Raw genomic sequence first — 15,606 nt, 5'->3', positions numbered from 1 at the left:
AAATGTCAATATTTCTCAGTATTTTAAAATGATTTGCTTATTAGGTTATATATCAATGTGTACCCAATGCTACCTCCTCATCTCATCTCACAATATCAAGTGTGCCTATAGGCTATTTAGTGTGGTCCCAATCAAATTATACATAGCCTACAGGCTACAAAGTGCATGCTGGGAGAAAAGTTATATTTCTACGATAGCTGCTGGGGATGGTGTAAATAAAACTCCGCTGTCATGGATATTCCAACCCTGAGCCCCGGCTTGCTCTGCTCTTGCTAATCAAAACCTTTTTGTTGTGTGCTGCCCAACCAACGTTGTGATTTGTAGGCCTACAGTGACAGTTTAGTAGGAGAGTCAAATAATTCTTCACCCAACATGTTTTGGGATAAGACCCAGTCCACAAAAATGCAATATCTAGCACGTGAACTAGCCTATAGGCTGTGTTCTGTTCAGTTTGAGTGCTAAGATGAGAAGGAGGACCAGATAACAACTTTGATAGATTTGATAGATGTCAATGTAATGTTTCTTGCCGGTGACGTATTCTATCATGTATTTTACATTCACTTTGGTGCAGAGAGAATCTTCGTTCGTGGATTCAAACAATCATTGTTGGTGTTGCTGAAAGTAGGCATAATGAATTAATTCATTTTAATTAAGACTTTGCTAACAACAAGAGCACCTTTTGTTTGGGGCCTATTTCTTCCTATTTAAGAAATAGGCATACCTGTGTGACAGACAACATTAGACTAAAGGCTGCTATCTAAATAGATTTGTCAGCCATTTCCTCCACCCACCATACACTCGTTAAATAGCCCACCTCCGTGTCAGTTAATGGCTGTTACGTTCAAACCAGGACTTACATTGAGAGGGTATGAGAGGGTATGAGAGGGTATGAGAGGGTTTGAGAGGGTATGCCATTAGGCTACCTTTTATTCAAGAAAATGTCAAAAAAGCACAGGCCTACCCATTGTTAAAACAGATCTGATTATATAACGTGATTTTAAACAGCACTTTGGCCAGCGATACTTTATGCTAGAAACAAGCTGTAAAATACCAGAGAAAGAAGTGGCTCCGATGCATATCGCGATGTCATTGTTTATTTTCTTTGACATTCAGAAGCTGAGCTACAACCTTTTATTGCCAAGGAGACAAATAATGGACTTTGCTTGAGAAGTAATATAATTCTGTCTCTGTCAATGAATGAAGCTATTTACTTTCTGTACAATAGAATATGTTTAAACCCAGACAGCTTTTAGGGAAACACTTCTCTCATGGGTTATTAAGCAACGTAAGAAGAGCAGCCAGCAATTAAATAAATAAAATATATGTGTCGAAGGCCAACTCTGTCCGGGGTGGAAAGGTAGGTCCTACTCTGTCTGGGGTGGAAAGGTAGGTCCTACTTTGTCTGGGGTGGAAAGGTAGGTCCTACTCTGTCTGGGGTGGAAAGGTAGGTCCTACTCTGTCTGGGGTGGAAAGGTAGGTCCTACTCTGTCTGGGGTGGAAAGGTAGGTCCTACTCTGTCTGGGGTGGAAAGGTAGGTCCTACTCTGTCTGGGGTGGAAAGGTAGGTCCTACTCTGTCTGGGGTGGAAAGGTAGGTCCTACTTTGTCTGGGGTGGAAAGGTAGGTCCTACTCTGTCTGGGGTGGAAAGGTAGGTCCTACTCTGTCTGGGGTGGAAAGGTAGGTCCTACTCTGTCTGGGGTGGAAAGGTAGGTCCTACTTTGTCTGGGGTGGAAAGGTAGGTCCTACTCTGTCTGGGGTGGAAAGGTAGGTCCTACTTTGTCTGGGGTGGAAAGGTAGGTCCTACTCTGTCTGGGGTGGAAAGGTAGGTCCTACTCTGTCTGGGGTGGAAAGGTAGGTCCTACTCTGTCTGGGGTGGAAAGGTAGGTCCTACTCTGTCTGGGGTGGAAAGGTAGGTCCTACTTTGTCTGGGGTGGAAAGGTAGGTCCTACTTTGTCTGGGGTGGAAAGGTAGGCCTACTCTGTCTGGGGTGGAAAGGTAGGTCCTACTCTGTCTGGGGTGGAAAGGTAGGTCCTACTCTGTCTGGGGTGGAAAGGTAGGTCCTACTTTGTCTGGGGTGGAAAGGTAGGTCCTACTTTGTCTGGGGTGGAAAGGTAGGTCCTACTCTGTCTGGGGTGGAAAGGTAGGTCCTACTTTGTCTGGGGTGGAAAGGTAGGTCCTACTCTGTCTGGGGTGGAAAGGTAGGTCCTACTCTGTCTGGGGTGGAAAGGTAGGTCCTACTCTGTCTGGGGTGGAAAGGTAGGTCCTACTCTGTCTGGGGTGGAAAGGTAGGTCCTACTTTGTCTGGGGTGGAAAGGTAGGTCCTACTTTGTCTGGGGTGGAAAGGTAGGCCTACTCTGTCTGGGGTGGAAAGGTAGGTCCTACTCTGTCTGGGGTGGAAAGGTAGGTCCTACTCTGTCTGGGGTGGAAAGGTAGGTCCTACTTTGTCTGGGGTGGAAAGGTAGGTCCTACTCTGTCTGGGGTGGAAAGGTAGGTCCTACTTTGTCTGGGGTGGAAAGGTAGGTCCTACTCTGTCTGGGGTGGAAAGGTAGGTCCTACTCTGTCTGGGGTGGAAAGGTAGGTCCTACTCTGTCTGGGGTGGAAAGGTAGGTCCTACTCTGTCTGGGGTGGAAAGGTAGGTCCTACTTTGTCTGGGGTGGAAAGGTAGGTCCTACTTTGTCTGGGGTGGAAAGGTAGGCCTACTCTGTCTGGGGTGGAAAGGTAGGTCCTACTCTGTCTGGGGTGGAAAGGTAGGTCCTACTCTGTCTGGGGTGGAAAGGTAGGTCCTACTTTGTCTGGGGTGGAAAGGTAGGTCCTACTTTGTCTGGGGTGGAAAGGTAGGTCCTACTTTGTCTGGGGTGGAAAGGTAGGTCCTACTTTGTCTGGGGTGGAAAGGTAGGTCCTACTCTGTCTGGGGTGGAAAGGTAGGTCCTACTCTGTCTGGGGTGGAAAGGTAGGTCCTACTCTGTCTGGGGTGGAAAGGTAGGTCCTACTCTGTCTGGGGTGGAAAGGTAGGTCCTACTTTGTCTGGGGTGGAAAGGTAGGTCCTACTTTGTCTGGGGTGGAAAGGTAGGCCTACTCTGTCTGGGGTGGAAAGGTAGGTCCTACTCTGTCTGGGGTGGAAAGGTAGGTCCTACTCTGTCTGGGGTGGAAAGGTAGGTCCTACTTTGTCTGGGGTGGAAAGGTAGGTCCTACTTTGTCTGGGGTGGAAAGGTAGGTCCTACTTTGTCTGGGGTGGAAAGGTAGGTCCTACTTTGTCTGGGGTGGAAAGGTAGGCCTACTCTGTCTGGGGTGGAAAGGTAGGTCCTACTCTGTCTGGGGTGGAAAGGTAGGTCCTACTCTGTCTGGGGTGGAAAGGTAGGTCCTACTTTGTCTGGGGTGGAAAGGTAGGTCCTACTCTGTCTGGGGTGGAAAGGTAGGTCCTACTCTGTCTGGGGTGGAAAGGTAGGTCCTACTCTGTCTGGGGTGGAAAGGTAGGTCCTACTCTGTCTGGGGTGGAAAGGTAGGTCCTACTCTGTCTGGGGTGGAAAGGTAGGTCCTACTCTGTCTGGGGTGGAAAGGTAGGCAAACTCTGTCTGGGGTGGAAAGGTAGGTCCTACTCTGTCTGGGGTGGAAAGGTAGGCAAACTCTGTCTGAGGTGGACAGGTAGGCAAACTCTGTCTGGCGTGGAAAGGTAGGCAAACTCTGTCTGGGGTGGAAAGGTAGGCAAACTCTGTCTGGGGTGGAAAGGTAGGTCCTACTCTGTCTGGGGTGGACAGGTAGGCAAACTCTGTCTGGGGTGGAAAGGTAGGCAAACTCTGTCTGGGGTGGAAAGGTAGGCAAACTCTGTCTGGGGTGGAAAGGTAGGTCCTACTCTGTCTGGGGTGGAAAGGTAGGTCCTACTCTGTCTGGGGTGGACAGGTAGGCCCAATTTTTGGAAGTACCATGCTCAGATTCCTAATGATGTCTCTGATTTAATTATTTGCAAACAGGGACAGCTTTGTTGCAAACAAGACACACACTGATTTGACATTGGAGCAATATGATAAGCACGTAGGCCTATCTCTGTTCTTTCTTAGCCTGTAAATTTGGTAATTTGTGTGGTATTAAAAAATATTCTGCTAATATAGAAAATGACGTAGAAGTGCATAAAATGTTTATGAAAGCCAATTTTTTCTTGGAGCTGCAAATGCAATGATGGATTCATGCAATGCTTTTACTTTAAAGGGGATATTTCCACCCCCACTCTTGTCCACGGTGGTCTGTGAACCCACAACCTGCTGCCCAGCAGCCCTGTGTGCTATCAACTTTATTGTGTTGCCATGTGATGCTTACAGGACAGAGAGCAGTTCTAAAATTGCATATCTAATGCTGTGGTCTGTCCAAGAAACGATGGTATCTAATGCTGTGGTCTGTCCAAGAAACGATGGTATCTAATGCTGTGGTCTGTCCAAGAAACGATGGTATCTAATGCTGTGGTCTGTCCAAGAAACGAGGGTATCTAATGCTGTGGTCTGTCCAAGAAACGAGGGTATCTAATGCTGTGGTCTGTCCAAGAAACGAGGGTATCTAATGCTGTGGTCTGTCCAAGAAACGAGGGTATCTAATGCTGTGGTCTGTCCAAGAAACGAGGGTATCTAATGCTGTGGTCTGTCCAAGAAACGAGGGTATCTAATGCTGTGGTCTGTCCAAGAAACGAGGGTATCTAATGCTGTGGTCTGTCCAAGAAACGAGGGTATCTAATGCTGTGGTCTGTCCAAGAAGTGAAGGTAAAATGGTAAGTATGTTCTCTGCCATTCCCTTCATGTTGCAATTATTCTTTTGAGTATAGTAGATGGTCACTCATTGTTTGCAAGTTTTCAGGGAGGGTTTGTGTAAAATATGTTTTGCTGAAGGGAGTGGCATCCATTTTCACTTCAGAAAGGTTTGATTATGTTCACTCCCGTACTGTCTTGCTTTAGTAAAGAACCATCCTCACACGGGGAACAAGCTTTGTAGGAAAATATTCTTATCTGTAAGGATGTGTTAGGATATAAGGAATTCCTCAGTTGTGAATGGGGCGGCAGGTAGCCTAGTGGTTAGAGCGTTGGGCCAGTAACCAAAAGGTTGCTGGATTGAATCCCTGAGCTGACAAGATAAAACATCTCTTGTTCTGCCTCTGAACAAGGCAGTTAACCCACTGTTCACCAGTAGGTGGTCATTGTAAATGAGAACGTGTTCTTAATGCCCATGCTCTTCATTAGTAAATGCACTTCATGCAGTATTTGTCCTCAAAACAAAGGTGAGAGAAGAACAGGCAATTTAATCAAAGGAATTTCACACCTGGCACCATAGTGTCAAAATACAGTATATCAAAGAAACTGGCAATGACGGCCCTTCTTTAGTAATAAAGTTATTGCTGATCTATGGTTATCTGTGCCAATACAGGGCAAATGCTATTGGAAACGTTTCCTTGGCCTGCTGTGTACTCAAACTAGTAGATAGCTGTCAGAGGACGATACACTGCACCAGAGCTGCTGGCGGTGTCTAGGGTAGGGGTGAGTGGGGTAAGTTGAGCCACCAAACACACAATGTATTATTTGACCAAATATTTAAGAAAAGGTCATAATTTCATGGAGACTATGAAGGAAGTAACCACATGGAAAAAGTGATAAGAAAGTTAGCTAAAAAAAAAGTGATTTTCACTGTCACATGAATTTGTGTTAGAGGTTTCATAATATTTTATATAAATATAAGAAGATAATTAGGGGAGGGGACTGTGGATCTGTCGCTGTCCGTTAGTATGTTCGTACGTTCTTCCCACGCAATATCGCAGACAGCACTGGCCCCATTTTGACAAAGCATGGGTGAATGATGCATCTTGCCATAGAAATCCACCATTTACAAAATAACATGGATTTGCCAAAGGGGGGCACTAAATCATTTGTGAGGGAGGACATGTTTACCACTGTCTTGTTATTGTTCCATTCATCAGTTGGGGACTCTATTAGCTTTAACATGATGTTTTAATCCTAGCATGAAAGTGCATGTTTGCCCTGGGATAAGTTGAGCCAATGACCATGGGGTTAGTTGAGCCAATGACCATGGGGTTAATTGAGCCAATGACCATGGGGTTAATTGAGCCAATGACCATGGGGTTAATTGAGCCAATGACCATGGGGTTAATTGAGCCAATGACCATGGGGTTAATTGAGCCAATGACCATGGGGTTAATTGAGCCAATGACCATGGGGTTAATTGAGCCAATGACCATGGGGTTAATTGAGCCAATGACCATGGGGTTAGTTGAGCCAATGACCATGGGGTTAGTTGAGCCAATGACCATGGGGTTAGTTGAGCCAATGACCATGGGGTTAATTGAGCCAATGACCATGGGGTTAGTTGAGCCAATGACCATGGGGTTAGTTGAGCCAATGACCATGGGGGTAATTGAGCCAATGACCATGGGGTAATTGAGCCAATGACCATGGGGTAATTGAGCCAATGACCATGGGGTTAATTGAGCCAATGACCATGGGGGTAATTGAGCCAATGACCATGGGGGTAATTGAGCCAATGACCATGGGGGTAATTGAGCCAATGACCATGGGGTTAATTGAGCCAATGACCATGGGGTTAATTGAGCCAATGACCATGGGGTTAATTGAGCCAATGACCATGGGGTTAATTGAGCCAATGACCATGGGGTTAATTGAGCCAATGACCATGGGGTTAGTTGAGCCAATGACCATGGGGTTAGTTGAGCCAATGACCATGGGGTTAGTTGAGCCAATGACCATGGGGTTAGTTGAGCCAATGACCATGGGGTTAGTTGAGCCAATGACCATGGGTTTAGTTGAGCCAATGACCATGGGGTTAGTTGAGCCAATGACCATGGGGTTAATTGAGCCAATGACCATGGGGTTAGTTGAGCCAATGACCATGGGGTTAGTTGAGCCAATTGCAAGTGTTTTCTTCCCTAGGTAATGCAAATGCTTTCATCGCTCGGAGGTAACAGGGCCTGGCCTGTGTTAAACGTGTTTTTTAAAAGTACGAAGTGTTGTTTTGTTAGGTGTTAAGCCTGTGTTAAAATATGCTTAAAATTATTAAAAGACGAAAAAGTGATTGAATTGCATTTGGGGAAAAAAAGATGGACAGTTGGTTTTAAAAAGGTTTTGGTAATACTTGCAGATTTAACCGTAGGCCTATTTTATTACATTGTTCATTGTTTCTGAGCTGAAAAGGATTTTCTTGGGAAGTTGTTGATCATTAATGATTTGTTTTGCTGATAAATAAAACGTGTATTTATTTCACAAAACAATTACCTACAGTTTTTTACAATCTCTAGGACCCATTACTCAATACTTAGGTCACTTTTTCAAAACTCTTCACACTGTTCTCCTCACCAACTTTCAGCTTAGCCCGGCAGTTAATTTCACATCCAAAATGCACTAAAACTACCAAAACACTTCATACATGTCTCAAATCAAATCATTCTTCCATAATACTAGCAAAGGTTGTCACTCAACAAGCACACTTTGTCACTCATAAAACAATGACCTAAACAACACTAACAGGTAGCATTACACAATGTTTTCTTTTGTAAAATGTCTTTACAAAACAAAAATGACACCTCTCCACTGTTTAGAATTCACTGCCGTATATGTTACAGGAATGAATCAGACATGATGCAATATGCTTAATGTCATTTTTTTGGCATTGATTCCAAAATACAAGAATTTGTATATACACCATCCACCGACACAGATACAGTAACAATGCTAGTCATCCCGGTCTTCTGCATTTGGCCACAGGTTCTCATCTTATGTCATCCTGGGCAATACACCTAGGAAAGAATATTTTGGCATGCCTCGTCCATCCCTGGCAATCCTCTGCAGATAGGTCCAGGCATCCAGCATTCATTGCATCCCGGAGGGACATTTGATCATGTGGTCTTAAGCCTTCCACCTCCATGAGGAAAATAATTCCTCTATGTGGTTGAGGAATGGAGAGTATGGAAGGAGTAAAATATTTCCTCTATGGGGTTGAGGAAAAGAGAGTAAGGAAGGAGGAAAATAATTCCTCTATGGGGTTGAGGAAAAGAGAGTAAGGAAGGAGGAAAATAATTCCTCTATGGGGTTGAGGACTGGAGAGTAAGGAAGGAGGAAAATATTTCCTCTATGGGGTTGAGGAAAAGAGAGTAAGGAAGGAGGAAAAGTGACACCATCCTGGGATGGGCACATTGTGATGTTGGCACCCCTCTGGCCCGGGGACATCCACCCCTCTGGCCCGGGACATCCACCCCTCTGACCCGGTACATCCACCCCTCTGGCCCGGGACATCCACCCCTCTGACCCGGGACATCCACCCGTCTGGCCCGGGACATCCACCCCTCTGGCCCGGGACATCCACTGTGGCTCGTTTCCCAATCACATTCCTTCCTCGCCGCCATGTTTTGGGCAAGTTGAAACCAGCCTCATCCACAAAGATGAATATGTGGGGTGTTTGCCTGGCTTCAATCTCCATGACTCTCTAAAATAAATCCATTAGGCAACATAAGAGTTAGGCTATTACCGTAGTTTACATTAAACCTAAAAACAGGCCATTGTGTGCCTCTGGTTGCCTGTTTGGTTTTGTTCAAAACCAGTTCTGTATTTTATAGTCATCTTACCTAGACATATTGGTTCCTGAGTTGCTTGAATCATTATAGTAGCCCTAATCTCAACTGAGACTACAGCTCTTGATCTTCCTGTCAGTCTTCTTCCTCTCCCAGCCACTCTTCTTCCTCTGTCAGCCACTTCTCTAACTCTGGCTGGTTCCATGTTCATGGTTGGTCGAATTGTTTTGATACTATTTCATGTTTAAGATTTGGAATATATTTCAATACGGTATTACTGTAGAAATGTAGCATATTTATGTCTTTTTAAATGTTTATGTTTTTATGTTAGGTTTTGAACTTAAGTTTAACAGTTTTGAAAAGAGTATGTGCAATTTGGCCTGTAGGTACATAGAGTTTTGGTGGTGGTTGTGTCTGAGTGAGAAAAGGATTAATGACATTTGAAAGATGTAGTCATTGAATGCGTTTTGTGCCAAAGCAATGAAAAAGGATCCACAGTTTAGCCCACATAGAAGTCTGTTGTACTCACTGTGTGAAGAGTTTTGAAAAATGTGACCTAAGTATTGAGAAATGGGTCCTAGCGATTGTAAAAAAACTGTAAGATCCAATGTCATTTTGCTATGTAAAGGACAGATACCCAACCCATCATAATGCGCAAAGGCATTCCGTTTGTTGCCATACATATACATGCTTGAGTGAAAAGGTCAAAGGTGACAGAAACATTGCCATAGAATAAACAGTCAGTCTGGTCTAGCCTGCTTGGCTGAGTGCCACTTCGTGCTCCTGGTCACATCTAATACAGAGTGCCTCATCTGTCCTTCTTTAGACCTTGTTAAAGGATGAGATTTGCCAGTCAATACAGGTTTTCACCGACCACTTATTTCAACATTTTAGCTGTAAAAGAGACCACTCCAATGGCTTTTGAACTTTGACCCGAGTTAGATAATAGACACATGATGGCAGTGGCACAACACTTCCTTCTTTTTTTTAAATAATGGCTGCATATTGATCTTTCAGATCTATCAGTGGTAAAGGCATATTGAGTTCATCCTTGAAGCCAAAGTTATGGTGGCTTTGAACTATCATTGTGTGAAAGATTGAGGATGACTTTCAGCACAGTCTATAAATGTCTCTCCTCTGCGAAAGCACCACAACCTTAGAAGGGTTTCCCACAACTCTGACCAAAATGCCAGCAAACTCCTCTTTACTTCTTTAGGGCTCGGGCCCTTTTTTCTCAATTTCCGCCTGGCTGACATGCCCAGTGCCTAGTGAACTGCCTGCTAATCAGGTCCTGAAGCCAGGATATGCATATAATTGGTACCATTGGAAAGACACTTTGTGAAGTTTGTAGAAATGTTAAAATAATGTAGGAGACTATAACACAATAGATATAGTAGGAGAAAATACAAAGAAAAAAACAACCAGAATGTTTTTGTTTTTTGAGCCCATGTTCTTCCAATGGAAAATATAGGGACATAATTAAATCTATCTCATAGTATGCACTTTCTATGGCTTTTCCTGGGTGTCACCACTCAATATTCAAGGTTTCAGGCTTGTTTCTTCCAAAACCAGTAAGAAATATGAGTTTTAGTACTGGTACACAGAATTGGAAATTAATGTGTTCGTGCGATGAAGAGGACCTGCTAATATTGTTTTCCTATTGAATATACTTCTTATCGTATGAAATATTGTAGTTTAAGTACATTTTAGGGTTGTTTGAGTAGAAACGTATTTTAACTTGTTGAAACAAAGTTTAGGGGTAGAGTTTCGAATTCCTATCTTGGCATGTTGAACGAGGGGGATTACTCAAATCGATGGCGCCAACTAAACTGACTTTTTGGGATATAAAGAAGGATTTTATCTAACTAAACGACAGTACATGCTATAGCTGGGACCCTTTGGAAGACAAATCAGAGGAAGATTTTCAAAAATTAAGTGAATATTTAATTGCTATTTGTGAATTTATGAAACCTGTGCCGTTGGAAAAATATGTGGGGTGCCGTCCTCAAACAATCGCATGGCATGCATTCGCTGTAAAGCGTATTGTAAATCGGACAGTGCAGTTAGATTAACAAGAATTTAAGCTTTCAACCAATATAAGACCCTTGAACCTAAATGTTTAATATCCATAATTGTTATGATTATTTATTTGAATTTCACCGGAAGATGTCCTGCGGGACGCCTAGCCTTTATGTTGAAGCCGTTTTTAAGTTAAATCTGTATGTCTGTCTGATCATAACAAAACAAGGATCCTGACACGGTTCAAGGAGGAACACCTGACACTGTGGTTCAGTGTGATCACTGGGCCAAATACTTTCTCTAATCAACAGGGCTGGGATAAGGTATTCATGGAGCATTCGTTTCACCTCGGAGCGACACCGTGGCAGATGCTTTGCATATCAGACCTGGACGATCAATATGTTATTAGAGAACAACCTCTGAGGCATACCAATTAATTCAGTGCTGTCAGACTCACCCATTGGTCTCCCAGGGAGACACCTGGGCCTTGTTAACATGGGGCTTGTGGAGAACATTGGTGGCCTTACCTTCTTCAAGGGTATCTTAACAACCTTCACAATGGAGGGTCTAATCCTGGATGCCGCATTCCAGCCCGTGTCTATTCCACAAGTTACCACTTGCTAAATCAATTACGTTGAAATGCCTACCTCACTGCACAATCCACTGTCTCATCAGCCCAGCCAGGCGATTTATAAACTTGATCTCCACTGTAATAGAGACAATATCTCCAAATTATTTTAGTTTAACATGTATTTTAAAAATGTTATCCTTCATAATACAACACTTGTTTTAGGTCACAGCTATTAATTAGTTTTTAACAGCTGAGATTTGTATAAACGTTGCTGTGTGTAGGACATTTGCAACATTGTTTCAATATTGAAATTTGATCTCCAGCTATCCCGTAGTAATGAACATGTTGGAGTTGGGAGTCTAGACAAAAAAAAGGCAGCTTTTCCCAGCCTGTCAAAAACATGAATCAGCTGATTTTTTATGGATCTTTACAAATGCCAATAGAAAACACGAACTGCAGCTAGTCTGCTGTCGTTCCAGCTTCAGTTTGAAGTGATTGTGTCAGCTGTGTTGTTGGCTAGCTCCCCTGAACATTGTCCTGGCGAGAGAACACATCAATGGCTCTTTGTCATGGATGTATCCCAAAACAATCACTAGAAAACAGCTGAAACAAACACAGCTACTTTGCTGCTATTCTGGCTAAACTGTTTGACGCGAATGTGTTAGCCGAGGTTGGCTAGCTAGCAAGCAAGGGATAAGAACGTTGCGAGCCATCATTACTGCCTAGTATGGCAACTGCTCGGCATCTGACCGTAAGGCGCTAAAGAGGGTAGTGTCTACGGCCCAGTACATTACTGGGGCCAAGCTTGTAACGGTTTTCCTTAGGTGAAAGAGAGTCAGACCAAAATGCGGCGTGGCTATTGCGATCCATGTTTAATGAAACCAAGTAAACACGATCAAATACAAAAACAAATAAACGTAACACGAAAACCGAAACAGCCTAATACTGGTGCAAAGTAACACCGAGACAGAACAAGGACAATCACCCACAAAACCCAACACCAAACAGCCTCATACTGGTGCAAAGTAACACAGAGACAGAACAAGGACAATCACCCACAAAACCCAACACCAAACAGCCTAATACTGGTGCAAAGTAACACAGAGACAGAACAAGGACAATCACCCACAAAACCCAACACCAAACAGCCTAATACTGGTGCAAAGTAACACAGCGACAGAACAAGGACAATCACCCACAAAACCCAACACCAAACAGCCTAATACTGGTGCAAAGTAACACAGCGACAGAACAAGGACAATCACCCACCAAAACCCAACACCAAACAGGCTACCTAAATATGGTTCCCAATCAGAGACAATGACGAACACCTGCCTCTGATTGAGAACCATATCAGGCCAAACATAGAACTAGACAAACTAGACATGTAACATAGAATGCCCACTCAGCTCACACCCTGACCAACCAAAACATAGAAACAAACAAAGCAAACTATGGTCAGGGTGTGACAAAGCTTCCTGCCATCCATGACCTAAATACTAAGCAGTGTCAAAGGAAGGCCCACAAAAAAGATTCCAGTCACCCAAACATACGCTCCAAAATAAGACATTGAAACCACATGAAATACGCCTACGTATCGAGGTCACATTTCATACCAATGGCAGTTTTGAACTTGCCATTAAAGATTCATCCACATTCACATTGTATATTTCTCAGATGAATAAGTTAAGCTTCAATATTGAAGGTGAAAGAGACTAGATTTATACCAGCTGAGCTGAATATCAGTCTGGTGAAAACTCAGAAGCCTCTGACAAGACAAGTCTGACAAGACTTGCTGTAACAAGATCAGTGTTTGTCCTAGTGTTTGTCCCAGTGTTTGTCCTAGTGTTTGTCCTAGTGTTTGTCCTAGTGTTTGTCCTAGTGTTTGTCCCAGTGTTTGTCCCAGTGTTTGTCCTAGTGTTTGTCCTAGTGTTTGTCCCAGTGTTTGTCCCAGTGTTTGTCCTAGTGTTTGTCCCAGTGTTTGTCCCAGTGTTTGTCCCAGTGTTTGTCCTAGTGTTTGTCCTAGTGTTTGTCCTAGTGTTTGTCCCAGTGTTTGTCCCAGTGTTTGTCCCAGTGTTTGTCCTAGTGTTTGTCCCAGTGTTTGTCCTAGTGTTTGTCCTAGTGGTGCAAAGTAACACAGAGCAAAGTTGTGTTTGTCCTAATGTTTGTCCTTGTGTTTGTCCCAGTGTTTGTCCCCATGCTTGTCCTAGTGTTTGTCCCAGTGTTTGTCCTAGTGTTTGTCCCCGTGCTTGTCCCCGTGCTTGTCCAAGTGTTTGTCCTAGTGTTTGTCCTAGTGTTTGTCCCAGTGTTTGTCCTAGTGTTTGTCCTAGTGTTTGTCCCAGTGTTTGTCCCAGTGTTTGTCCCAGTGTTTGTCCTAGTGTTTGTCCCAGTGTTTGTCCCAGTGTTTGTCCCAGTGTTTGTCCCAGTGTTTGTCCTAGTGTTTGTCCCAGTGTTTGTCCCAGTGTTTGTCCCAGTGTTTGTCCTAGTGTTTGTCCCAGTGTTTGTCCCAGTGTTTGTCCCAGTGTTTGTCCCAGTGTTTGTCCTAGTGTTTGTCCTAGGGTTTTTCACTAGGGTTTTTCGTATGGTTTTTCCTAGTGTTTTTTCCTAGTGTTTTTCTGTCTCTCTACTTACTGCACTTTCTATATCAGACATAATTCCAGGGTGCTATTAGCTGTTGCAGTTAGCCCTGGTAGACATCTCAACCTTGAAATGTGTACCAATGTTTATCTTATTAGATGTTTCTGTGTGCATGTCTGAAGTTAAACAGTATGTTCTATGAAGGAAGGAAAGAATGAAGGAAAGGAAAGAAGGAATAAGGAGGGAAAGAAGGAAGGAAAGGAAAGAAGGAAGAAGAAGAAAAGGAAAGGAATGGAAAGAAGGAAGGAAGGAAAGGCAAGAAGGAAGGGACAGATTAAATCTTGTGACACTTGACCCACAGTCATCTTCGCATATAGACAAAAACATTGAAATGGAACATACAGCTCCGGTACTATACAGATGTAGAATCTAAATTTGATCACTCTGTAGTCGCTGAGAATTTCAAATGAGCCTCGTGGTTTACATAAATTCACTGAAAAGCCACAGGACTCGTTCTCTCTCTCTCTCGCTCGCTGAAATGCTATAGATGCAGGCAAAATAAATTCCCTACTACTGTAGGTCCTACTACTGCGAATTTCAAATGTACAAAAATGTATCTGAAACGCAGCAATACACATCAACAACCATCGTTGTACTTATTAACACAAGATAGATATTGTTCTCCACTATTAAATAAAACTAAATAAAATAAATTGTATTTGCCCCATGCTTCGTAAACAACAGGTGTAGACAAACAATTGGGCCGACCAACCAGTGCTCCTGCACATTGGCTAACTGGGCTATCTGTATTGTGTCCCACCACCCACCAACCCCTCTTTTTACGCTTCTGCTACTCTCTGTTCATCATATATGCATAGTCACTTTAACCATATCTACATGTACATACTACCTCAATCAGCCTGACTAACCGGTGTCTGTATGTACCCTCACTACTTTTATACCAGTACTGAGTAATGATAAGTAGGCTATATACAAAGTGTACTAGTACTGAGTAATGATAACTAGGCTATATACACAGTGTACTAGTACTGAGTCAATGATAACTAGGCTATATACGCAGGGTACCAGTACTGAGTAATGATAACTAGGCTATATACGCAGGGTACCAGTACTGAGTAATGATAACTAGGCTATATATGCAGGGTACCAGTACTGAGTAATGATAACTAGGCTATATACACAGGGTACCAGTACTGAATAACAATAACTAGGCTTTATACACGGGGTACCAGTACTGAGTAATGATAACTAGGCTATATACACAGAGTACCAGTACTGATTCAATGATAACTAGGCTATATACACAGGGTACCAGTACTGAGTCAATGATAACTAGGCTATATACACAGAGTACCAGTACTGAGTCAATGATAACTAGGCTATATACACAGAGTACCAGTACTGATTCAATGATAACTAGGCTATATACACAGGGTACCAGTACTGAGTAATGATAACTAGGCTATATACACAGGGTACCAGTACTGAGTCAATGATAACTAGGCTATATACACAGGGTACCAGTACTGAGTAATGATAACTAGGCTATATACACAGGGTACCAGTAGTTGATGTGCAGGTGTACAAGGTAATGGAGGTAGAAATGTTAATTTATACAACGGTTGGATCTAATCCTGAATACTGACTATAAAAGCATCTAGACATTATTTCACATTTCTTTTAGACTAACATTTCGTTTTCAACAGCGGAGATTTATATAAACCTTTCTGTCTGTCTCTCCGACATTTGCAAGTTTGTTTCAATATTAAAATTCGATCTCCAACTGTCCCATAGTAATGAACATCTAGGGGTCGGTAGTCGGGAAGAGAGAGAGAAGCAGGCAGCGT

This window comes from Oncorhynchus kisutch, linkage group LG11 (genome assembly GCF_002021735.2).
Source record: "Oncorhynchus kisutch isolate 150728-3 linkage group LG11, Okis_V2, whole genome shotgun sequence".
Taxonomy (NCBI): domain Eukaryota; kingdom Metazoa; phylum Chordata; class Actinopteri; order Salmoniformes; family Salmonidae; genus Oncorhynchus; species Oncorhynchus kisutch.
This window is presented reverse-complemented; position numbering follows the sequence as displayed.